This window comes from Pinus tabuliformis, chromosome 2_1 (assembly GCF_031772625.1).
Source record: "Pinus tabuliformis cultivar Carrire ecotype Pingquan chromosome 2_1, CPIR1, whole genome shotgun sequence".
NCBI lineage: Eukaryota > Viridiplantae > Streptophyta > Pinopsida > Pinales > Pinaceae > Pinus > Pinus tabuliformis.
Window position 1 is genome coordinate 609863798 of NC_142299.1, and position 26325 is coordinate 609890122.

General features: G+C 35.2%; 2 pseudogenes; both read right to left on the minus strand.

The window, feature by feature from the left end:
• Positions 1–2621: 2621 nt before the first annotated feature.
• On the minus strand, positions 2622–13417 carry LOC149201984 (uncharacterized; annotated as a pseudogene).
• Positions 13418–13808: 391 nt separating this feature from the next.
• Positions 13809–26325, minus strand: part of LOC149201985 (putative pectin methyltransferase QUA3) — a 71215-nt pseudogene continuing 58698 nt past the window's right edge.

Genomic DNA, 26325 nt, shown 5'->3' on the forward strand with positions numbered 1-26325 from the left:
ATATTTTTATTAATAATAAAAAGATCTTCTTTATAAAACTGACACTCACATGCTACTCCTATATATTTATCTTATATATAATATTCAGTGTCCATCAATTGAATGACAAGATGAAAGCTCAACTTAATTGCACATTTCTGAACTCCTTTGTGGGAATTCATGTCCCATTAATTTAATGGCAAATTGAAGTTTCAAATACAGTACACATTTGATATCAAATTCGGAGAGTTCATGAACAAACTTTCAATGTTTTAATGGATCTAGGTCATTTGTATTTTCTCTCATGTTCTGGGTCGTTTGTATTTTCTCTGATGTTGACTATACTAGCAATTGTCCCAAAAGGTACAAACCTTAATGTCCTTTTAATGATCAAGCCTTATGTGAAAACTAGTGTACATTGATTTGTTACATTTGTCTTGGTCTATAATAGAGGTGTAACAAATATGCATTGAAATCCTAGAATTTTAAGCATATAACCCATTAAAACATGACTTAAAAGTTTAATTGGTAATTATTTATTCAGTAATTTGTACATTGTTAATTGCAATTTCTCTTGAAAACCAATGTTTATATCAAAATTTTAAAAATTAACACTCACTTCTCCCGTAGTCTGGTGTTTCTTTATTTGATCGTGGTACTCAAGATTGCCTTTCTCCAAAGTATCAAATGTGAATATGATATCTTATGTGTTTCTGCTTTCTCAGTAGGTTCATGTGATTATTATTATTTTTGGTGTTAATGTTAATGTTTTTTTTATGCCCATCCATTATTTATTATATAACATTGATGTTTGAAAATCCGTAAGTGGCTAGTGTGGAAATTGCAAGGCATGTTGAGAATTTGGTTATCTAGTAAGCTTAGAGTCATTCTTGAGTCATTATCTTTACCATCTCAGGAAGAATAAGAAGAAGAAAAGCCTATTGAATTGAAAAAGAACCCTAAAAAGTATTAGGATCCATGGGTCATTTTTTTGCATCATGTAGCAAGATAACATGGCTAATTGATTATGCCACATGAAGAATTAGCCTTTGCCAATATTTAGGCTTATAACTAGGTGATTTTTTCTACTAATATTCTTATACCAATTTACCATGATAATTCTCTTTTAAATTAAAACATTGTTTGCAGGCTATCGCAGGAGTCGAGCGTTTGCTCCCTGAAAATATACCTTCAAGGTTCCTTCGGTGGATAGCATAGCTACTATACTTGACATTGGCAGTATCCAGTAGTTTTTCTAGCCCAAAATCTGCTATGTATGGCTCCATGTCAAAGCCCAGAAGGATGTTTCTTGGCTTAATATTTGCATGAACAAACTTCCTTTCATGTAAATAAGCCAGGCCTCTGGCTACTCCCTTTGCAATTTTAATCCTGGCCAACCATGGCAAATAAAAGGGAGAGTTTGATGACCATCCTGCAAGATTAGAGAGATATAGTGTTAGTCAAAGGATCTGAAAAGGATAGGCCACTAAGAACCTTAGAAGCTGAACAAGATGATCAAGATTAGCATGCAACAAGAGGAGAATAACAATTCAAACCCTACATGATAATGGACTCCCTTTTGCAATGATTACAGAGAACTGGATTTGGTTATCCAGAATGTTGAAATTGAAAAGGAATCAATACTCTTTGATAAGAAAGGAAAGCATTATACTTGAACTCAGGGAACTCAGTGGGCAAAATTATCAGTTATAACAAAATACAGAGAACCCAGTGAACAAAATGACAAATATCCAATTTAAATGAACCACAGAGAACATGGTGATAAAAAGGATAAATATCCATCTTAAAAATAAAAGAGAAATGAAATAAACTGCAACATATCCTTGAAACAAAACAAAAGGGTTGATATATATTCTAAAGAAGAGAAAACAAGGATAGACTCTGCAGAATCCAGTAATATGGTATAATGGACCTGTTCAATATATAACAGCAAAAACATTCCATAGAAACTGATATAAATGCTGTAGCCAATTGTTCTCCAGCTAAGTAAGAAGATGTTATGTAGAATAAGATACAAATACAAGCACAGGGTCACTTGTCTTATTTCATGGTCTTCCTAAGAAGGCTTATGAAGGAAGTTGTGTAGCATTCTCATGGTTTTGATAAATTATCATTTGTTGCTGAGATGAACATGTATATATAAATATTCTAACCTAAAAAAGGAGCAGTTTCTTCTTTGTATATGCAAACTATAGTTGAACCAATAAATCTAATTTTCAATATTGATTTGCATCAATTTCTTTTGGTCCAACCAACAATTAAAATCCATCCCTTGCCACTGCAACAATAATACACCATATATCACCTTCCCATTAAAACTGAGAATGAGCTGCAAGTAAACTGTGAGAACGCGGATGCCTCATAAGCATGGAGTTAAGTTTGATCCCTGAGTTTTGCTACAATCCTCAATTGTAGAAATATTGAAATTTTTAAGAAGACTCTGGAGATTTCATAAGCAGCTGAGTTGACAGCAGAGTTTGTCTGAGTCCCAATCATAGAGGTGTCTATATCAGCTATGTCAATGTCTAAGTAGAGCTGTTAAATACGGAATGTGGGTGTAAGTCCTCATCTATGTCCAACTTATGTCAAAGCAAGGATGCTACATAGGAAGAAAGAATTAGTTAATCAGTTGTGGATGATGGCATTTTTTCTAGAAAATGCAATACCTCCTTCATTGATGGTCTCTTTTGAGGGGAAGCAGAAGCACAATTCGAGGCAATGCGAATCTACATTTTTGACAAAGAAAAATCAATAGAAGTCAAAAACAATTATGGATCCAGAATTGAATCTCAACATAGAGGTGTGCCTTACTGTCTAGCATGTATGAGTGGATATCACAATGAGACTTTTCAGAACATTAGATACCTCAGTGTCAGACAAGGGATGAACAAAGAGGAATCCCAGATAAAATGGAGACTTACGACTTATTTTAGGTTTGATACATTATAGGTGCTAAATGCTTTTTATAACCCTAGCATCGCTTCTGATCCTAAAAGAATTCCACAATGTTCTGATTTTTATTGAGAGCTGAGAAAGTTTTAAAACATGGGTACAAACTGATAACGTTAAAGAGGAGTATACTCTGAATATAATATTTATCCCATGTGTCTATCTAGTCCTGTCAGCAAATCTAAAATAACTGATCTTACCATTGGTTTAGGAGCCTATAATACAATTGGATGGATATGAACTCAATTACATCTCAGAAAACATGGGAAGACAATCATATGGGTGGAAATGATAAACTTACATAAAGTTGAAAAAAGCGAATGCCTAGTCTAGTTGAAGCAACCTCTTCAACACTTGATGTAGCCCATGAAGAAAGCATCTACAACAAATATGTCCAAGCCTCAATTTTTATCAACACAACAAATTGTTTCAACATCCAAAATCATTATAATTTCTTAAATCCTTAATAGCTAGAAGGAAATTAAAACATTCAGAAGATCGATCCCACAAAGAGAAGACCGATGCCCAAACCATTATAGTTCCAGTAGCTCTTGCAGTAGCATACTCTCCTGTAAAAGATGATGGATTCACTTTCAGAAAATATATGCATCAAAATAGGATGTTAACTGTAATACAATAATCTAATGCATACCTTCGGGATGAGCCATCTTTTGCATGGCAGTTGGAGCAATCATAATAGGCATTGATATCTTGAATCCCAACACAGTGGTACTCAGATCCACCTTTGTTACATCAACCAATATATAGGGACGGAACCTGATACATACAACATCAACCAAAATCTTTGTAATAATGTCAATTCCCCTTATGCTTGTAATGAAAGAGGTGCCATAATGTTCAAAATTTTGGCCCAAGACAGGGTGACTAAAATTGAAAATTATAGCTATTCAATGTTTATCTAATCTGATTGCAGTCATAAAGTTGGTGAAAAAATAGATATGGGAGCTGAAGGTACATCTTTTTCAAATGACTATGTATTAGCTGAAGGTACAGTAGCTAAACAGGGGAGATTGTGGAATCCATAAGAAACTCATAATATGCAAGCAATTGAAGGGCTATCTTTGTAAAAAAAATAAAAAACAACCATGCAGAAACAAATTGAACCATTTCACATCCTGCTCACAAACTCAAACTAAACAATTTTTAGACCCGTGCCTTCTGTTAGTGGATATCACAATGAGACTTTTCAGAACATTAGATACCTCAGTGTCAGACAAGGGATGAACAAAGAGGAATCCCAGATAAAATGGAGACTTCTGACTTATTTTAAGTTTGATACATTATAGGTGCTAAATGCTTTTTCTAACCCTAGCGTCGCTTCTGATCCTAAAAGAATTCCACAATGTTCTGATTTTTATTGAGAGCTGAGAAAGTGTTAAAACATGGGTACAAACTCATAACGTTAAAGAGGAGTATACTCTGAATATAAGATTTATCCCACGTGTCTACCTAGTCCTGTCAGCAAATCTAAAATAGAATGAATTTTCACTACCTATTTCTAATGTCAGACTCCCTCCGCCCAAGTCGAGGTGTGTCCACAGTCAGTGCAATTGCCTTAAAACCAGCCCTCTCCGCTCTTCTAACAAGTTGTGCAACAACATTCCTATTCTTGTAAACCTGCCAGCAATGACATCTAAATTTTAACACCACTCATACATCCACATTTAGTAAACCCAACGCAATATAACTGATCTTACCATTGGTTTAGGAGCCTATAATACAATTGGATGGATATGAACTCAATTACATCTCAGAAAACATGGGAAGACAATCATATGGGTGGAAATGATAAACTTACATAAAGTTGAAAAAAGCAAATGCCTGGTCCAGTTGAAGCAACCTCTTCAACACTTGATGTAGCCCATGAAGAAAGCGTCTACAACAAATATGTCCAAGCCTCAATTTTTATCAACACAACAAACTATTTCAAAATCCAAAATCATTATAATTTCTTAAATCCTTAATAGCTAGAAGGAAATTAAAACATTCAGAAGATCGATCCCACAAAGAGAAGACCGATGCCCAAACATTAAACACTGATGTCAATTTCTTAAACACGAGAGAAGGCATCTTGTAAGCAATTAAATAATATAAGGTGCAATAGAAGTATAGTTTGGACCTTAAAGATACTCACATTTGCAAAAGCCCTGCTCAACTTCTGTAGCAAGTTAACAAGTGCATGACTTTGAACAAGCTGCTTTCCAACACTATAAAAACCTTTGGTGGATGTTGTTACAGTCACCAACTTTCCATTGCAAAGCTTCACCTCAGGGGAAATGGCATGAGAAATATAAGAAATCTACAGAATAAAAAATTTATTTCCTAGCCATTATGGAGGTGAAGCTCAAAATTAGTGCAGGATTGGATAAGAAGTGCTCACGTCTATAGAAATTTTCAAAAGCCCTGCTCAACTGCTGTAGCAAGTTGACAAGTGCATGACTTTGAACAAGCTGCTTTCCAACACTATAAAAACCTTTGGTGGATGCTGTTACAGTCACCAAATTTCCATTGCAAAGCTTCACCTGTATATCAGGGGAAATGGCATGACAAATATAAGAAATCTACAGAAGAAACAATTCAGTTCCTAGCCATTATGGAGGTGAAGCTCAAAATTAGTGCAGGATTGGATAAGAAGCGCTCATGTCTATAGAAAAAAAATCTCCAGGACGTTTGTCTTCAACAGATTGCCTTGTGGACTTCCTTATGACTGTACATCCCAATGTCATTAGTCACTAAAATACTATTCGTAATTCACTTTTTTTTCCCTTCAAAGTTCTAACTCATAAGCTCCAAAGAAAATCAACAAATTAAATTTGGCAATGTGCACATTGTTTTCCATGCTTCACAGTTCAAAATTTTCTGGAATCTTTGCATTACAATCAAATAAAGAACCATAGTTTGATGGCTTGAAGAGTACATGGAAAATCTTTCAACATCATATCCATATTTGTATGGGATATATGCATTCTCGTAATATTTCTATTATACACAAGATTGAAAACTACTACTTTCAAATTATAAAAAATTGCAGGGAACGGTATACTAACATTGGATATGAGGCAAGAGATGTGAGAATGAGAAGAATTCATAGAACTGGCCAAGTTTAGAGGGAGGACACATTCCTGTCATATCCCCTTTATCTGTGGCCTCTTTGGTAGTAGCCATAGTTGCAATGGCCTCAGATTTCCCCTCTTTCAAGGATTTCTTTCTTCCTTCACCCTTAGAAGAATGTTGGTTTGAGTTCTCCTCTCCATCGTTTTCTTTCTCACTAGCCTCAACCTTACCTTCAACTTTTTGAAAGGTCTCTGGTTTATTGTCTTTTCCATCCTTGTTTGCTTCTTTTCTTTCTTTATTGCTAGGTAATATTTCTTTAGAGCAACATCGTTGTTTTATCAGCCACATTCTCTAACATAGAGTGAGCTGATTCTTTTCCACCTCCCTACCCAGACCGAGGTTCCCCTTGCTTTCCTGAAGAACCAAAGCATGTTGTATAGGCAACAATGTCTAGTAATCTTCTAATGTGTGCAACTGCATGCTCTTCAGTGTAGTCCTCTGCAAAGGAAAAATAAATGAAAATCATATATAGAGTATTATGCAAACTTTGAGTATAAACAATGCATATTCTTCTTTGCATATATATTTGAAGCACGTATGCAAGTAGAAATTCAGTTTAGATCACTTCAAGAAACAAGAGAACAATTTTCTAATATTATGATTTAACATTATTTCTGACCCCTTTTCAAGATAAAAACATTTATATTTTAAAGAAAGGAAAGACAAAATTTCTAGCTATCTCCCTTGACTTGTTCAGATGGGGGAGCAAAGTTATTGGTTACCTTCTACAATAGTAAGGGCACAAGGCTTCAAGGTTGCAACATCTAATGAATCCCTCAACCTGTTGCCACGAACCTGGTATAATTCAAGTTTTTACCAAGTCATGGATACTTCAAGAAAACTAAGATGGCCAATGTTGCCATGGTCACACTTAAGCTTTACAAACTAATAATAGAACCAGTTTCACTGTACATGGCTATTTCTATCTTGACACGAACACCTATGTTGTTAATGCAAGTAGGGTCATACCACATGATATCTTGAATAGAACCAGTCAATTGCAATCCACCATCTTGTCAAACAATCCCATTATTTAATGAGCTTCTGAACTACTGATTTTCTTACCTCATGGGATAAAGAATAGTTGGTCAGATGGCATGTCTCCACATTCACAGCTAATAATCGGCATAAATCAAGAATACGGTCTGTGGAAATTCCTTGTTTCCATAAAACAAAGATATATTAAAATCTACCGTCGAACCAAACATAACTATCCATAGGTCTGGATGCTGCAAGATTGGATTATATTCATCATAATTCTTAAAGCTGGATCAAACATCTATGACAAGACTTATGTTACCACCTACCATCATAAGCACTGGATAATATTTTTTATGAGATAGCGTACCTTTAAAATAACTTGAGAATCATCTGGAGTGTTCATTGTGACGTCTAGCACAGTAGGTAGGACTGCAAGCAACAAACGATACCATATAGTCATCGGTTGCCACCATAAAAATTTCTTATTTTTAAAAGCAAACAGAGACCTCATATTTGTATTGATATAAAAGTACTAAGATTAGATGAACTTGTGAATAGACAAGAAGCTTCCCATAGTTGGTCTTTGCCTTTTCAACCAATTAATCACGTCGGGATCAAAGAGAACAACCATCGAAACGCAATGACAGGTCATCGGAGAGTAACCACAACACAGCCCATGCAATGCCACAACCAAAATAATTGGAAAATAGGAAATCAAAGTAGAGATATACTCTGAGACAAACTAAAATGGAAATACATACCCTGATGCCGAGCAACCATTCTGTAACAGATCGCAATTCCTGTAGCCATCCCACGACAAACCGAAGTCCAGAAGTGGACCTGTGATAGTCCAAGGCATCTAGTGGTGATAATCCAAGCCCTTTTAAGGCTGAGCGAGACCTCCTGGAATCATCTCATGGGTCCTATAGCAGACTGGGTATGTTCTGAGGGTTAGAATATCATTTTCTACCTTATGATTGATATGAAGGGTTTCCTGAAGTCGATTTCTACAGATCCAGGGTCCTGGAATATAGTATCGCTGAGTGAGGGCAAGTGCAAGGTCTCCACATGGAGAAGCACCTGGAAGTAGCGTAGCATCGAGTGAGGGCAAGCGTCGATCCGCTGGGTCGCATCGTATACCGGTCTAATCAATTGGATAGGTAAGATGATTTTCATCATCTAACACTTAAATCAAAGGCTCAGAAATGTACACGTAACCCAAGAGGAAAGTTGATTTCAAAGGGAAACGCCTTACGGTGTAACTAGCAATTTCTCTTTGCGATTGGACTCTGGCTCAGTGTCATAAACTTCTGTACTCCAGCGTATTGCACTTGCAATCTTTGCAACCCTATCAATGACCTTAGGAGTATCCCGGACAACAATAGTTCCTTTAGGCCGGAGAATTCTATCCATTTGAATCATCAAATCAACAAGACTACATCTGTAAGCATAAAATAAAATACCAATGAGTAAGTAACACATGAACTTTAACATGGAACTAAAAATGATGATTGAAGAATGCCTATCACAGACGAGGAGAGATATCATTCTTTAGACCAAGGTTCATGAATATAAACAATATAAAGTGATAGGTTCAGGAATCTGAAGAAAACCCAAAAGACAAATGGAGGATCAGAAAGGCACCTATTTCCACCTCTACTCAGATCTCTTATTAGAGATTCAATGCCAATTGCATGAATAAAATCATATGTTCGAGGGTAAGAAGAGAAGGCCTCACACCTGCCAAATCACATTTCTAGTCATAGAATATTCAATGATATTGCCATAATCACCATCCTATTAAACTTGTGCCCAGAGTCCCTTGATCTCTCTAGAAAATAGTTAAATATCATGTAAATCTGAAGACGCCCTAGTTCCCGGAGCACCTTGATAATCAGAGAGAATTCACCATAATGCAAGTACATATTATTCAAATTGTATAGACATGTTCTTGCTTGCGCTCTCCTATCAAAAGATGAAATAAACCAAGGAAATCCATGGGCAGCAAATATTCCCATCTTATGGTACTTGAGATGTTGTTCCAAGAGCCAACCAAACTTAACTAGAACCTTGATTTGAAATTGAACTCATGTCCAAGGAAGGCAACTGAAAATCAGAAATCAAAGATGCAGTGTTGTAGGAATTTTAAGTACGTGAATTCTGCAGATCATAGCAATATAGTTCAAACACTTAACAAAACTCTCAAGGAATATAAACTTACCAGTCATGATAAACTCCAATAAGGCCTCTGTCATAAATCACAGCAAGAGTATTTGTTGTATAAGTAGGAACAACGTTCATGATCCAGACAGGATCTGCAATAAGTGCTGCTGCAAAGCCACCAAAACCTGCATTCATATCCATAACATTGCGTACACTTGAAGATCCTAACTTCAGATTCAGCACATTCTTATAGTATGTCACTCTCCTTTGCCATCTCCGTGTATCAGCTTTAAATATATCCAGAAAATTCTTTATGTCTACAGCATGCTGAGGAGGTTCGTTCAACTGGCTTGCCCACTTTGGAAGCTCGATTAAACTATTCTCTTTCTATTTCAGTGGAAACTGGCTAATACACTCTTTCAATGGTACATACCTGTAAGCGGATTGAAAGAGAATGTTAGCCAGGAGATCAAAGCTCCAAGTTGGTGATATACATTTTTACATCAAAAAACACAATTTCAACCGCTAGATGGAATAAATTACCATGCCAAGTTGGGATCATCATGTTCATCACATAAATTAGGTCCAGTTACACTCTTCAACGCAAAGCACGAGTTGTTGGAAGGTTTCTTCCAAATTGCAGTGTTGCCATCAATAATAACCGACTAGTAACATAATGTGTGCACTAAATTCTGCAGGTCAGCCCATTCTTTCTCTTGTTTAGGCCACTGCATAGGAGGTCCAGAGATGACAAAGTAGCCTCCTGATCGCAACAAACGGTCCATCTCAATCATGTAAGATCCATCTGTTTGACAGAGTATTCCTTCAGTAAATACGCCTTTTGTAATTTTTGCACCATACTGTGCAAGTACAGTGCTTTTAACTTTCTGTTTTCTTTGAGGTGAAAAATTAGATATCATCAATCGTGTAAATGCAAAACGAAATATCACTCAACAACAATATCTTCTCACTAGGTTAGAGATGGAGAAAGATTACTGTAAGCAGTGAAGGGTACCAAACATCGGGAACAATGAATCAGGTCAAATACATGAGCAAGGAAGGGCAGTCTGTGGGTTCCAAGCATTGCTAGAAACACAGGTATGCCCCTTTCCAATGAAAACTATATCTGTGACTTGTGTGAATCCCGGGGAGAAAAAGACATGGTTAATATATCTTCCTTAAGCAGGTATCCTCCAAAGCTGGCAACCTGCATTTAGGGAGTCAAGATTCAATATTAATCAATCAATCAATCAATTGTGATATTCCCTTTGGTAATGGGTCGTGGCTCTACTAGTACATTTACAAATTAGATTGCAAAGGTGCTTCAAAAACAATACATTAAGGAGAAGAGAAAGGGAGAAAGTTCAAACCCCACAGCCAACATCCAAAGCTGTCCTGATGGTTCCACCACTTATAGGTAAATATTGTTTCAGCTTCTGAATGTATTGTATTGCTCCATCGGGAAACATGGTGCCACCACCTGGAAATATGAAGTAAGGTCCTTCTGCCTTCATCCAGCCCTGATGCCCTTTCCGATCTGCAATCTTGTTATGGGGCATATTTCTATGCCATATCTACCATGCAGGTTTAATCAAACAACAAGATTTAATAACAGATTTTAAATTAAGCTATTTTGCAGTACCCAAGATTGAGTCAAGTCTTTGATGCATGATTTTTGGCAGACAGCAAAATGACATCGGGAGATTCCTCAAGCCAATTTGAAACTAATAGTAATATTACATAAAGAAAATTGGTTGTCTTTCGTTCAATAAGCACATAGAGATTTATCAATAGATTAACAGTCTTTCCCCTGCCTACCCAAGAAAGTAGTTATATCTAATTATGGAACCCAAATGCCACTGAATGTCTATAGAATCTAGAACCAAGAACAAGTTATTTCAAATTACCAATCTGGCATCCAACATTTTGCAATTTCTAAAATGTAATTCCTAAAATCATAATGCTCTTTCTCACAACTTTAAAATTCAACTAGAAACCAACATTACCATAATGCAAGTACATACTATTCAAATTGTATAGACGTGTTCTTGCTTGCACTCTCCCATCAAAAGATGAAACAAACCAAGGAAATCCATGGGCAGCAAATATTCCCATCTTATGGTACTTGAGATGTTGTTCCAAGAGCCAACCAAACTTAACTAGAACCTTGATTTGAAATTGAACTCAACGTCCAAGGAAGGCAATTGGAAAATCAGAAATCAAAGATGCAGTGTTGTAGGAATTTTAAGTACGTGAATTCTGCAAATCATAGCAATATAGTTCAAACACTTAACAAAACTCTCAAGGAATATAAACTTACCATTCATGATAAACTCCAATAAGGCCTCTGTCATAAATCACAACAAGAGTATTTGTTGTATAAGTAGGAACAACGTTCATGATCCAGACAATATCTGCAATAAGTGTTGTTGTAAAGCCACCAAAACCTGCATTCATATCCATAACATTGTGTACACTTGAAGATCCTAACTTCAGATCAGCACATTCTTATAGTATGTCACTCTCCTTTGCCATCTCCGTGTATCAACTTTAAAAATATCCAGAAAATTCTTTATGTCTACAGCGTGCTGAGGAGGTTCGTTCAACTGGATTGGCCACTTTGGAAGCTCGATTAAACTGTTCTCTTTATCTTTCAATGGTGGAAATTGGCTAATACACTCTTTTAATGGTACATACCTGTAAGCGGATTGAAAGAGAATGTTATCCAGGAGATCAAAGCTCCAAGTTGGTGATCTACATTTTTACATCAAAAAACAAAATTTCAACCGCTAGATGGAATAAATTACCATGCCAAGTTGGGATCATCATGTTTGTCACATAAATTAGGCCCAGTTACACTCTTCAACGCGAAGCATGAGTTGCTGGAAGGTTTCTTCTAAATTGCAGTGTTTCCATCAATAATAACCAACTCGTAACATAATGTGTGCGCTAAATTCTGCAGGTCAGCCCATTCTTTCTCTTCTTTAGGCCATTGCACGAGAGGTCCAGAGATGACAAAATAGCCTCCCGATCACAACAAACGATCCATCTCAATCATGTAAGAACCATCTGTTTGACAGAGTATTCCTTCAGTAAATACGCCTTTTGTAATTTTTGCACCATAGTGTGCAAGTACAGTGCTTTTAACTTTTTGTTTTCTTTGAGGTGAAAAATTAGATATCATCAATGGTGTAAATTCAAAACGAAATATCACTCAACAACAATATCTTCTCACTAGGTTAGAGATGGAGAAAGATTACAGTAAGTAGTGAAGGGTACCAAACATCGGGATAAATGAATCAGGTCAAATACATGAGCAGGGAAGGGCAGTCTATGGGTTCCAAGCATTGTTAGAAACGTAGATATGCCCCTTTCCAATGCAAACTGTATCTGTGACTTGTGTGAATCCCGGGGAGCAAAAGACATGGTTAATATATCTTCCTTAAGCAGGTATCCTCCAAAGCTAGCAACCTGCATTTAGGGAGTCAAGATTCAATATTAATCAATCAATCAATCAATTGTGATATTCCCTTTGGTAATGGGTCGTAGCTCTACTAGTACATTTAAAAATTAGATTGCAAAGGTGCTTAAAAAACAATACATTAAGGAGAAGAGAAAGGGAGAAATTTCAAACCCCGCAGCCAACATCCAAAGCTGTCCTGATGGTTACACCACTTACAGGTAAATATTGTTTCAGCTTTTGAATGTATTGTATTGCTCCATCGGGAAACATGGTGCCACCACTTGGAAATATGAAGTAAGGTCCTTCTGCCTTCATCCAGCCCTGATGCCCTTTCCGATCTGCAATCTTGTTATGGGGCATATTGCTATGCCATATCTACCATGCAGGTTTAATCAAACAACAAGATTTAATAACAGATTTTAAATTAAGCTATTCTGCAGTACCCAAGATTGAGTCAAGTCTTTGATGCATGATTTTTGGCAGATAGCAAAATGACAACGAGAGATTCCTCAAGCCAATTCGAAACTAATAGTAATATTACAGAAAGAAAATTGGTTGTCTTCCGTTCAATAAGCACATAGAGATTTATCAATAGATTAACAGTCTTTCCCCTGCCTACCCAAGAAAGTAGTTATATCTAATTATGGAACCCAAATGCCACTGAATGTCTATAGAATCTAGAACCAAGAACAAGCTATTTCAAATTACCAATCTGGCATCCAGCATTTTGAAATTTCTAAAATGTAATTCCTAAAATCATAATGCTCTTTCTCACAACTTTAAAATTCAACTAGAAACCAACATTACCATAATGCAAGTACATACTATTCAAATTGTATAGATGTGTTCTTGCTTGCACTCTCCCATCAAAAGATGAAACAAACCAAGGAAATCCATGGGCAACAAATATTCCCATCTTATGGTACTTGAGATGTTGTTCCAAGAGCCAACCAAACTTAACTAGAACCTTGATTTGAAATTGAACTCAACGTCCAAGGAAGGCAATTGGAAAATCAGAAATCAAAGATGCAGTGTTGTAGGAATTTTAAGTACGTGAATTCTGCAGATCATAGCAGTATAGTTCAAACACTTAACAAAACTCTCAAGGAATATAAACTTACCATTCATGATAAACTCCAATAAGGCCTCTGTCATAAATCACAACAAGAGTATTTTTTGTATAAGTAGGAACAATGTTCATGATCCAAACAGGATCTGTAATAAGTGCTGCTGCAAAGCCACCAAAACCTGCATTCATATCCATAACATTGTGTACACTTGAAGATCCTAATTTCAGATTCAGCACATTCTTATAGTATGTCACTCTCCTTTGCCATCTCCGTGTATCAGCTTTAAATATATCCAGAAAATTCTTTATGTCTACAACATGCTGAGGAGGTTCGTTCAACTGGCTTGGCCACTTTGGAAGCTCAATTAAACTATTCTCTTTCTCTTTCAATGGTGGAAATTGGCTAATACACTCTTTCAATGGTACATACTTGTAAGCAGATTGAAAGAGAATGTTAGCCAGGAGATCAAAGCTCCAAGTTGGTGATATACATTTTTACATCAAAAAACAAAATTTCAACCGCTAGATGAAATAAATTACCATGCCAAGTTGGGATCATCATGTTTGTCACATAAATTAGGTCCAGTTACACTCTTCAATGCGAAGCATGAGTTGTTGGAAGGTTTCTTCTAAATTGCAGTGTTTCCATCAATAATAACCAACTCGTAACATAATGTGTTCGTTAAATTCTGCAGGTCAGCCCATTCTTTCTCTTGTTTAGGCCACTGCACGGGAGGTCCAGAGATGACAAAGTAGCCTCCTGATCACAACAAACGGTCCATCTCAGTCATGTAAGATCCTTCTGTTTGACAGAGTATTCCTTCAGTAAATACGCCTTTTGTAATTTTTGCACCATAGTGTGCAAGTACAGTGCTTTTAACTTTTTGTTTTCTTTGAGGTGAAAAAATAGATATCATCAATGGTGTAAATTCAAAATGAAATATCACTCAACAACAATATCTTCTCACTAGGTTAGAGATGGAGAAAGATTACTGTGAGCAGTGAAGGGTACCAAACATCGGGAAAAATGAATCAGGTCAAATACATGAGCAGGGAAGGGCAGTCTGTGGGTTCCAAGCATTGCTAGACACGTAGGTATGCCCCTTTCCAATGCAAACTGTATCTGTGACTTGTGTGAATCTCGGGGAGCAAAATACATGGTTAATATATCTTCCTTAAGCAGGTATCCTCCAAAGCTAGCAACCTGCATTTAGGGAGTCAAGATTCAATATTAATCAATCAATCAATCAATTGTGATATTCCCTTTGGTAATGGGTCGTAGCTCTACTAGTACATTTACAAATTAGACTGCAAAGGTGCTTCAAAAACAGTACATTAAGGAGAAGAGAAAGGGAGAAATTTCAAATCCCACAGCCAACATCCAAAGCTATCCTGATGGTTACACCACTTATAGGTAAATTTTGTTTCAGCTTCTGAATGTATTGTATTGCTCCATCGGGAAACATGGTGCCACCACCTGGAAATATGAAGTAAGGTCCTTCTGCCTTCATCCAGCCCTGAAGCCCTTTCCGATCTGCAATCTCGTTACGGGGCATATTGCTATGCCATATCTACCATGCAGGTTTAATCAAACAGCAAGATTTAATAACAGATTTTAAATTAAGCTATTCTGCAGTACCCAAGATTGAGTCAAGTCTTTGATGCATGATTTTTGGCAGACAACAAAATGACATCGGGAGATTCCTCGAGCCAATTCGAAACTAATAGTAATATTACAGAAAGAAAATTGGTTGTCTTCCGTTCAATAAGCACATAGAGATTTATCAATAGATTAACAGTCTTTCCCCTACCTACCCAAGAAAGTAGTTATATCTAATTATGGAACCCAAATGCCACTAAATTTCTATAGAATCTATAACCAAGAACAAGCTATTTCAAATTACCAATCTGGCATCCAGCATTTTGCAATTTCTAAAATGTAATTCCTAAAATCATAATGCTCTTTCTCACAACTTTAAAATTCAACTGGAAACCAACATTAAAGAAAACAGATGTTTTCCATTAGAAAAGTGAGAAAGACCTTGTGGAGACTTTCAGGCCATGGCAAAGGAATTTTGTAGTCAAGAGGTGGTGGAATGAGGCAGAGGAGATTTTGATCTTGAGGAGGGCAGTGCCTCTCTCTGTAAACATTTCTTTCTCTAGTGAAATGGCTACTCCGTCGTGGATCTTCGCAAGGATAGTAATCGACGGATTCCAAGGGGTAGCCCTCCACTACTGCCTCCCCTGATTCAACCACTCTGAGAAAGCGTTCTCTGTGTTGGGATCTCCATCTCTGTCCCTTCCCCCGCTCAGCACCAATGCTTGTCTCCCCGATGCAGCTAACAAATCTACCAGTGGAGTAAATACGCAAAGGAAAAATACGAAGACCGCCAAGAACAGCAAGCCTGAAACTAAATGCAGATTGAGGGCAAGTGCAAGGTCTCCACACGGAGAAGCACCTGGAAGTAGCGTAGCGTCGAGCGAGGGCAAGCGTCGATCCGCTGGGTCGCATCGTATACCGGTCTAATCAATTGGATGGGTAAGATTATTTTCATCGTCTAACACTTAAATCAAAGGATCAAAAATGTACACATAACCCAAGAGGAAAGTTGATTTCAAAGGGAAACACCTTATGGCGTAACAATGGGGTGGAAATTTGGGACATAGTATAAATAAATAGCTCCCGGCGTGTGAATTTGGGACATAAATAAATAAATAAGTCTGGATTATCTTTGCAATAATTGATTGCGCAATGTAGAACCTTGACAAAGGCGCCTCCGTCTTTGGGCCATGCAATGGCTTTGTGTTCAAAAAAATACTCTCTTGCTTCAAGCTTTGTGTTCAGAAAAATAATATATAAATTTTTATTGGTGTGGATTGTGGAGGAAGAATGCTTCTTCTTCCTTGGCACCTACACCAGTTACATAACTCAAAATTACGGAATTTCTAATAAAATTCACTGATAAAGAAAAAAATAAGGAAAAGACATTGTTCCCATTACTTAATATGCTCACATTAATCATCCAAAAACGTCAAACACAATTTATATTTATGGGACACACCAAGATCCCTCCCACTCCTGAATGAGCATTCTGAGAGTCTAAATGATGCGTTGCAAATTTAAGAGATTATTAGATTTATTATGGATAGGAAGAATATACTATATATCCATCCCTAGGTGAAACCAATCGTCTAGAGCATACGGATAAAACTCACCAGGATAGTTACAATTTTCCCCTAATAAGATTTGAACACCTTTTCAATGCTTGATTAAGGGTATGCAACCAGCCGTTCCTAATGGTGCCACCTATGAACGTTGATTTAGATTCGAGGAATCCAAAAAATGAGCAAGCACCCAACGATCACCGGGAAACTCCCAAGGAGAGAATTATTCTATTCTCCGTTAGGTTGACCATTCTAGAAAAGGTCGCTAACGGGCTTGCATCATCTGGGCCATCGTTGTCATCCTCAGAGGCCTCACAACATCTATAAAGACGACAAATTTTTGGTTCATGACCATTATATCGTTGATTGAAGGCACTCACATTGTCTGACGAAGCTACAAGATGGATTGGAAACATCACGCCAAACAAGTCAGATGTTCCATTGGTTCCTTGTGTCTATTGTTGCTCAAAACCAAAAACGTGAGCAAGTGGATTTTATATCTGTAATTCCTCTAGGGCTCAACATGTGACCTTTTGTCACTGTGGCATCTTTGGAAGCAAAATTATGGGATAATTTCAGACACTAGTACCAAGAGTACGAAATCAACTCTTAATATTTTATACGGGTTATGCCTGGCAGACGAATTTCTATATCTATTGGAGAAAGCCGGTTGGAAATTCCTCGAAAAACGTTTGTTTCCGAAGGTGAAATTTTCATACAACATCATCGATAGTGAATAACCCGACGAGATTTATTATATTTTCTTTGATGCATATTCATGGTGCATCAAAGGAAGCATTTTAGATGGCCTGGGAATGGTGTGTCAAAGGAAGTGGATCTGTTGCCATCCAGTGATGATAAAAAACAACTGAGGGGTCCTCAAATTTTGTCCACAATAACAAGAAAATTAGAATTTAAGGACTAGACGTTAAGGGCCATCAGAGCCAAGAAAGAGGTGGTGGAGAGGTTAATCTAGATGTTAAATTGACAAGCTCAGAAATAAATTCGAATAAGGGCTGTAGGGATTGTCTTAGTAGGGTGGGGATAACCTGGAATAACAATATGGTGACGTCCATCACCGACTTCATTGACTCCATTGGATCTTTTTTGTACGACATTGAAACTATTTAAAAGGATTCAAGTGGATACGAGTGCACAAACTTCCCCAATTTAAGTGTGTTCATATTGCGGATACTTCAAGTGGTAGAATGCCCATCTATAATAGATCACATCATCATAGACCAGTGAGCTTAAGTTGATTGCAAATTCCCGGAATATTCCGGGATCCGACAGACATGGGCACGGTCAAAAAATTGACCGCACCCATGTCTGTCGAATCCCAAAGTATTCTAGGAATCTGCAATCGTACTTCCCAAAATTATACTGTTAACTAAGTTAAATCTCAAAGCGCCCTCAATGCAAATCAACTCAATCGAAACGGTTACGCATGCTCTGGAGCTGGTAAAAAAGCTCATGCAAACAAGTCCATATCTAACATTCAAGGAGATGATGAAGACATTCTTCAACACAAAGAAATATCCATGCATGGTCTGCAAATTCTGGCCATCGACAAATTAAAGACTAACAAATCAGGACAATATAGCAATCTTCGACGCTAATAAGGAAGCTATGGGTAATCTCTTGATAGTGGTTTTAATGGTGGAAACAAAAAATAAAAATAGCGAGTTAGATCAATCTCTAAGCATGATAACCACTTTTGTTACCATGTATTACATGTGATCAAAAAGTCAAAATCAATGAGTCAAATCAAACCTATGTCCCCACCCCTCATTTCAAACTTTAAAACACGATTATCCAACCTTTAACTTACCCCCCTCCACAAACTTGTTTCAATTTTATCGATTTTTACAACTGTCTCCATCTCATGCAATGAGGGATCGCCTAACTAAACCATTTACCATCTACTACCCATGTAAGGCCGTTGTAAAACCATTTCTTTACATTGATTTGAATTTATATATATTAGGCGGGAATGTATTGAGGGCAATAATGGAGGGATCATTTTTATAGTTATTTTTACTGGAATGAGATAATGGGCGAAATCTTAAGATAAGAGGAGGCTAAGTAAAATGAGGTTAAATGAAAATACATGTTCCATAAATACACTTCAATACAAAACATGGGGTTTCCAATGCTAGAAAGAGATGTTTCCTCCTTGTGCAATAATTTTACAGAGGTAAAAATGAAATTTTACAAAGCAGATAAATAATGTTTTATGCTATGGATATAAGGAGAAGAATTATAAAGAGGAAAATGCTCATGAAGACAAAATTTGGATAATTTCTTATCCAAAGTTTTCACAAAAGTAAAAAAAGGAGTTGAAATGGGAGATATGATTTTCAAAACCATGGGAAAACAAAATAGTAAATGGTTTTCACAAAAAAGGGAGAATTATTTATGAAGTGTCATTTATTCACAAGTATACTAGAAGTGGGAAAACCTAAATATGAAAGCAGTGAATGGTTTGAGTAAATTGTTTTTAATTTCATTTATGAAATTCATAAACAAATAAATGTTGCAACGGAGAAGTATTACAAAACATGGTTTTCAAAACCATGGATGGTTTTACAAGAGAAAAAAAATTATTTAAGGAAATATTTCAGGATTTGATTTATGAAATTCATGAAGACAAAAACAATTTTACTGGTCAAAGCAAGATATGGTTTTCTATTGAAGACATGGTTTTGAAAACCACAGGTAGGAATTATTTTCTTTTATGGAAATATGATTTTATAGATTTTGGGAAATATTTTTATTAAAATATCTTATTCCCAAAAACTTAAAATTAATATTTTTAAAACTAAAGAGTGACAAAAAATCAATGATTTCCAAATCATCTTCAAATTTCTCGACAACGGTTAAGCACTTGAAGTATAATTAAGATAAATTAAATCATCAAATGATTTTACCAAAAAGTAGAGGATTAATTAATTCTATAAAAAGGATTAGTCAAACACATTATTGCAGATTACAGCCAAATATATAGACAACTAGCAAATTCTTAAGCAACAACTTCAGTAGCTCCAGATTTGAGGGAACAAAATCAGTAGTCAAGCAATCGTTTCCAAATTTATAGGGAAAAATCTTAAACAACTTCAAATTTCTTAGGGGAAGAATCAGAAACTAAAGGATCACTCTCATATTTAAAGGCAAAAGGCTTTCTTCCATTTCCAGATTTTCTATAGCATATTGTCATTTTATTTTATTTGATACGATTTGTTTCCTATAGACTAGTGATAGTTTGAGGAAGATGTTTTTCTATATATTGTTTCATTTTCATTTTAAAAGGGTTGGATTTTGATGCCAAAACACTACCATTTTTGTAAAGACTTCTATTGCAGAACTTTAATTGAAGTATTCTGGCTTTAGTTTTATGATAGAATTTGTTTCTCATGTATGTCTTTCCCTATTATTTCATAATATGTTTCTGCATATGTTCAAGGTAACATAGGATTTAGGGCAATGCTAGGTTTGAGTATCAACCTCCCTGACAACCCGCTGCAAAGTTATCATCTACACTAAGATTAGCTAATTGAATAGTCTATTTAAATCAACTCCTGTGCATCATTTAATTGTTGCCTTCTATCATCTATTGACTGTATATTTGTTTGGCTGTAGAATTCTTCTACACACATATACTATATCTTATTAATTAAGTATTAATACTTAATTATCTGATTTTTGTTCTATTTATCTACCAAACTCTTCTAAGTTATGGCATTATGTTGGAACTAGACGTTGGCACTTTGATTAAGTTTCAACAAGAGAGGGCTTTATTTTTTAGCAGAGATTGGATACTCATCAGCAACCACCTACAACAAATAATAGATCTGGCCATTGTGCTTCAAAGGTTGTTGTCCAATGATAGTGAATAGCTTAAGAAAAGCCTCGTAACACTTGAGGGAGCCCCCTTTGGTTCAAGGACCAACTTGAACCTAAAGTTTGGTCGAGTTGGTTTCTTGGTGAAGTTTCACATCCAAGAACTACCTTCGAGAAACATATACAATATGCATGATCACCTAAATTTGATGGTGAGACTGATCTCTATGCTGGATGACCCCTTTGCGGAGTTTTATTGTCACGATAATTCTTCTTAATCTGTGTGTATACGCAGAAGAAGGTTGCCCACAATTCAGGGAAATTTTGCAGCGGCACCGAAGGTAGAAGTATGTATTCAATTCATAATATTTCATTTGAAATTGAAGTCTTGAACTAAATTTTCTTTGGAAAATGTTTTCGTGGTATCGAATAATTTATTTCTTGTAAATTTTTTGTAGTTTCTAGTGGAGTTAGGGATGAATATAGGATGCAAGCATCAGGAAGCAACCATGGCACTTTTTAATCAGATCATGAGGCATCAGATTCCGTTCAAACACTTCAAGAAACGAGGAGTGTAATAACAACCACATTGTTAATTTTAGAGATTTTACATGCATGTTAGTATGTTTTGCCAGTTTTGGTTAGTTTTGGAATAGTGTGTATGGAAATTTTTTCCTTCACATCACAATTCACAGCAGATGGATAGAAAGTGTCGTTTAATAACATTTTGATAGATAAAAAGTGTGATTTTTCTTTTTTTTGGGAAGGTGTTGTATAATTATTCTATGTTTTAATATTTTTTGAGAGAAGTTTTGGTTTGATTGTGTTTTTTTTTAATATATAGTATTTGGATTGTGTTGACTTTACAACTCAAATATGTAATTCCAACAAATTCCTAATTTGGAGTCTTTTTTTTACTAGAAAACAATATTTGGAAAATAATTAAAACATAGAAGAGTTAGACTACTATATTTTAACCTTGATTGTTTTTAGAGCATAAAGGCATTTTCTGTTTCTCTTGCATGACACCATTGTTATTGCCAACGACTTAATTTATATGGATAAGATATAAATAACAATTTGTTGTTTAAAACTAAAAAGATATTTATCTACAAATATTTTTTTTGTTAAAAATAAAAAAATAATAATATTTATTTGTTTTAATTTACAAATATCTTTTTTTATAATAATTCATTCTTTCAATAACCAACCCTGGACTGCTCACTTATTCATCACTGTTACTTAAAAAAAACACCAACTGAAATATTGAGCTAATAATTTCACACATATTGAATCTAAAATTATCGTCACCCCATTTCTTTAAATCCAAAATGACAAACTCTTTCCCCAAATAAAAAATATTCTCAAAACATATCCTTAACTATAAATTACCAAAACTACTAACTTCATGATTTTTTGAATTTTCATTTATGGAAAGTTTAAAGAAGAATTATTTGTAGTATGTATACGTTGGATATAAATTTTTCGTTAACCTACAATTGTGTATGGCTTTCACTAGAAAAAACATGATTTGATTAAACCTGCGGGTTTCAATTGCAAAGTGTCCACAGTAACTAGCCATGCTATCCGAATGAATGTAAAGGGCTTACATTGTTATCAGTACATGGTATATAAATGAACGGTAGGGATTTTATAGTTATTTAGTACATGTTGGGTAGGAGGTTCTATCAAGATATTAAGATTTTATTGCAGTTCGTACGTGAGAGTTTTGTGTCTTTTACTTTGGATGCTATAGGGTTGAGGTATTGTGGTCCGTGGACATTTTTGTTTATTTATTTTTGGTTGGAATATGATTTTATGTGGTTCGTAGTGATAATCAAGGACATTTAAATGGTTTGGAACATAGGTTGGAATTTGGTTAAGGGTGCTTTTTGTGAAATGTTCTGTTTTTTTTGTTTTTTTTTTTCCGGACAATTTGTATTTTGGTTTTTAATTATTTAGATGTGTTATATTTAGGTGCGTGGGTTTCCATTCTTTTGTTTGATTGGGAGAATGGTACGATAATTAATTAATGCAACTTTTTCATTATTTAGTTATTTATACATCGTTATAGAGTTATTGTAATTTTTTGTTCTTTCTGTATTATGAGGTTGGTAATTTTTTTTAGTTTTTTTTTCCAATTTTTTTAGTTGATGTTTTTGTATCTTGATGCTTTATAAAGTGGCAGATAGTAATTTTATTTCATGGTTAAGGTGGAATAATGGGTTTTAAAAACAAAAGTTTTATTGGGGGAGAAATATCATACTATGTGTATTCATATTGGGGGATATATATTGAGGAAAAAATGACATGATATATTAGGCATATATTAGGGGGTAAAGGGTTTTTATATTGGAAAGTATAAAAAGTAGAACTCAAAGTTAATGAAAAATATAAAAGGGTATAAAATATGTTAATGAAAAAATGGATACCTACAATATCTAGTGAAAGTAGTGTTTTTTTTTTAATTGGGAAAGTGTATTGGGTTCCTATTGATAGGGGGTTAAATAATGTGACTTTTAGAGGATTTTTTCAATATGTAGTCAAATGAGGGGTAGTTTTTAGTATGTCATGAATAGACGTGATATGTCATAGGTTCTTTGAGTGAAGCCTCGTGGTCTGAAGTGACTCTTAAGTCTTTATGGTTTTCTTCCCATTGTAAATAATCATCTCTGATGAAAATATCTTTATGCCGAAATATCCTATGTTCCTTCACATGTTTCTATAGAAATAAACCCATGCACTTGGATTCCTCCTCTTCAAATTTTGTTTACAGTTAATTTGTGTTGGAAAATTTTCAACATAATCCCTTTGCCAATTTATTTGTACTTCACTTTCTATTTATAAACCCATAATTCTTTATTAAGTAGTAATTGCACAAAACTAAAATATTCTCTTTTTGTTGAGATCTTAATTTATTATTATTTGGTAGGTGGATGGGGTTGAAACTATGTCTCATGCTTTAAATCCTTTATTATAAGTACTTGGCCTCTTAATTTGATTGTATTCTTTGGATGATCTCACTATTACTTTTATATATTCATTATTATGTCAAACATGGTTATTAGTGGGTTGTGGGTTAATTCGAGTTCCATAGACATTTCCTTTTCAATGCATTCATAACAAGGGCAACTGCATAGCAGTAGTCCCTATCGATATGCCACGGGGGTTTCACTGAGGGAGCAATACCATATCGCGTGCATTCATATTGGGAGATATTTATTGAGGAAAAAATGACATAATATATTGGGGGTTATATACGGGGTAAAGGGTTTTTATATTGGTAGGTATAAAAAATGGAGCTCAAAGTTAATGAAAAATTATAAAGGGGTATAAAAAATGTTAATGAAAAAATCGATACCTACAATATCTCGTGAAAGTAGGGGTCTTTTAAATTCGGGAGGTGTATTGGATTCATATTGGTAGGGGGTTAAATAATGTGATTTTTAGAGGTATTTTCCAATATTCAGTCAAATTAAGCGTATTGTTTAATATGCCACGAACGCATGTGATATGTCAAAGGTTCATTGAGTAAATACCCTATGCAATATGCCTAGGTTATAATTTAGTTTAACCAAGTTATTTGTTGGTTTTGACAATATGTTATCAGAATAAGATTAATTGTTTAATATTAATATGGAAATGTGATTTATATTTTGCTAACAGGGATAAAAGGCATTTTTGCTTCACAAAAAAACCTTGCAGCCAGAAATGCTATACAGTCTAAATTAAACCATTCAATCATTCAACAAAGTAATATTTGACGATCAATAGGTTTCCTTGCCTCATGGAAACATTAAGAAGATTCTTAAATTAAAAAGGTTTTTCTGCTCTAGAGAAATGATAAATTGCACACAAATTTTTGGCAATTAAAACAAGAGTCATCAATTTAAACCATTCAATCATTCAACAAAGTAATATTTGACTATCAATAGGTTTCCTTGCCTCATGGAAACAATAAGAAGATTCTTCAATTGAAAAGGTGTTTCTGCTTTAGAGAAATGATAAATTACACACAAATTTTTGGCAATTAAAACAAGAGTCATCAATTTCAACAATTACAGTGGTTTCATTTAGATTCTTGTCACAAACTCAGGTGGGTTCTCTGAAATTTCTCATTACAAAGATTGGTGATATTGAGAAACAAGTTAAGGAGCAAGCTGAAGGCCTAAAGAAAATTCTAAACAAGGGATTCAAAGTGGTTAAGCATGCATGCGATGACATTGATTTCTTTGTTTGCCTAATGTTCAATACTTTAAAACGAACAACGCGCTAGTAGATTAGTGAAAATTTTCCACTTATCAGATGAGTGAAAATTTTATACTTATCCGAGATGAGAGAAATCCAGTATCTTGTGTTTATGGTTAACTAATATATAATAAGTTTTCTTTATTTTCTTTTTAGACACACGTAAAAAATTTAAACTGCTTTATTTTCTTTTAGATACAATTAAAAAATTTAAACTGCTTTAATTTCTTTTAGATACAATTACAAAATTGAAACCTAGATGACGTGGATCAAGTTCCTCGAGGGTAAGAAAAATTGAATTTGCCTCAAGCTTGATGCCTCCTTCACACCTACAAAGGATATGTATAGTTGGAAAATAAAGATAATATTCATAAAAAAAAACTACTTCGCAAAACCTTCATTGCAAGATTCATCGATCGATAGCATGAAGTGGTAGTTGTTAAAATTAGGTGAACAACATGGAATAGTCAGGATTGGCACTTGTTAAAATTTAACGATGGTTATGGCAATGTGAGCACGGTTCCATTGTTTATGGTTTTAAGTAAGGATCACAACTATGTGTGTTTAAAGTTGGATGAGGATGTGCGTAATGGGTTTTATCATTCACCTTCTACATTCACTTGTAAATATTGTGAGAAGTGTCCAAAAGAAAATCATGAAAATTCAAATATTAAAAAAAAAAGAGAACACTAGAATTCAAATTTAAAGCGACTTCAATGGAGACTTGAGATACCTAATAAGATGGATCAGCAGAATAACAGACCCTGAGATCTTTCTCACGAGTCTATGTTTCTCCCCTCCACTGAACAAACACTGAGGAGATTCTGGTTGGGCAATACATTGTTGTGTATATTTTGATTTGGCCCTCATATTTCTGTTAGTGGCATTGTCACCTTTCTCTATTAGGTGGATCATCCCACTCCATCACCTTAAGCTCAACACCTCACAATGGAAAATGAAGTACTAATTTTAGGTGTCCTGCTCAGCCTTCAAATTAGTTGGGTTGGTTGTCCTCTTATAAGGATCCACCTAATTAAACTACTATAACAAAACTTCCTCTAGAGTGTGGAATGCACATTCCTCTGCACCTCAATGATTTTTTGGTTGCGTTGCACATAACCTTCATGATCCCACGAAGTAGGAAGTTGTTTTGTATTCGTTAGTAGGTCCGACAATCTCTAGTTCTTCCATGAAATTGATGTCAAAGAAGAAACGATCGTTTCTAAATTTTGTGCCCTTAATAACCACATCAATGAACTCATAATCTCTTCTACAACCAAAAGAGATGTCAGGTGTATTTAGATAAAACATA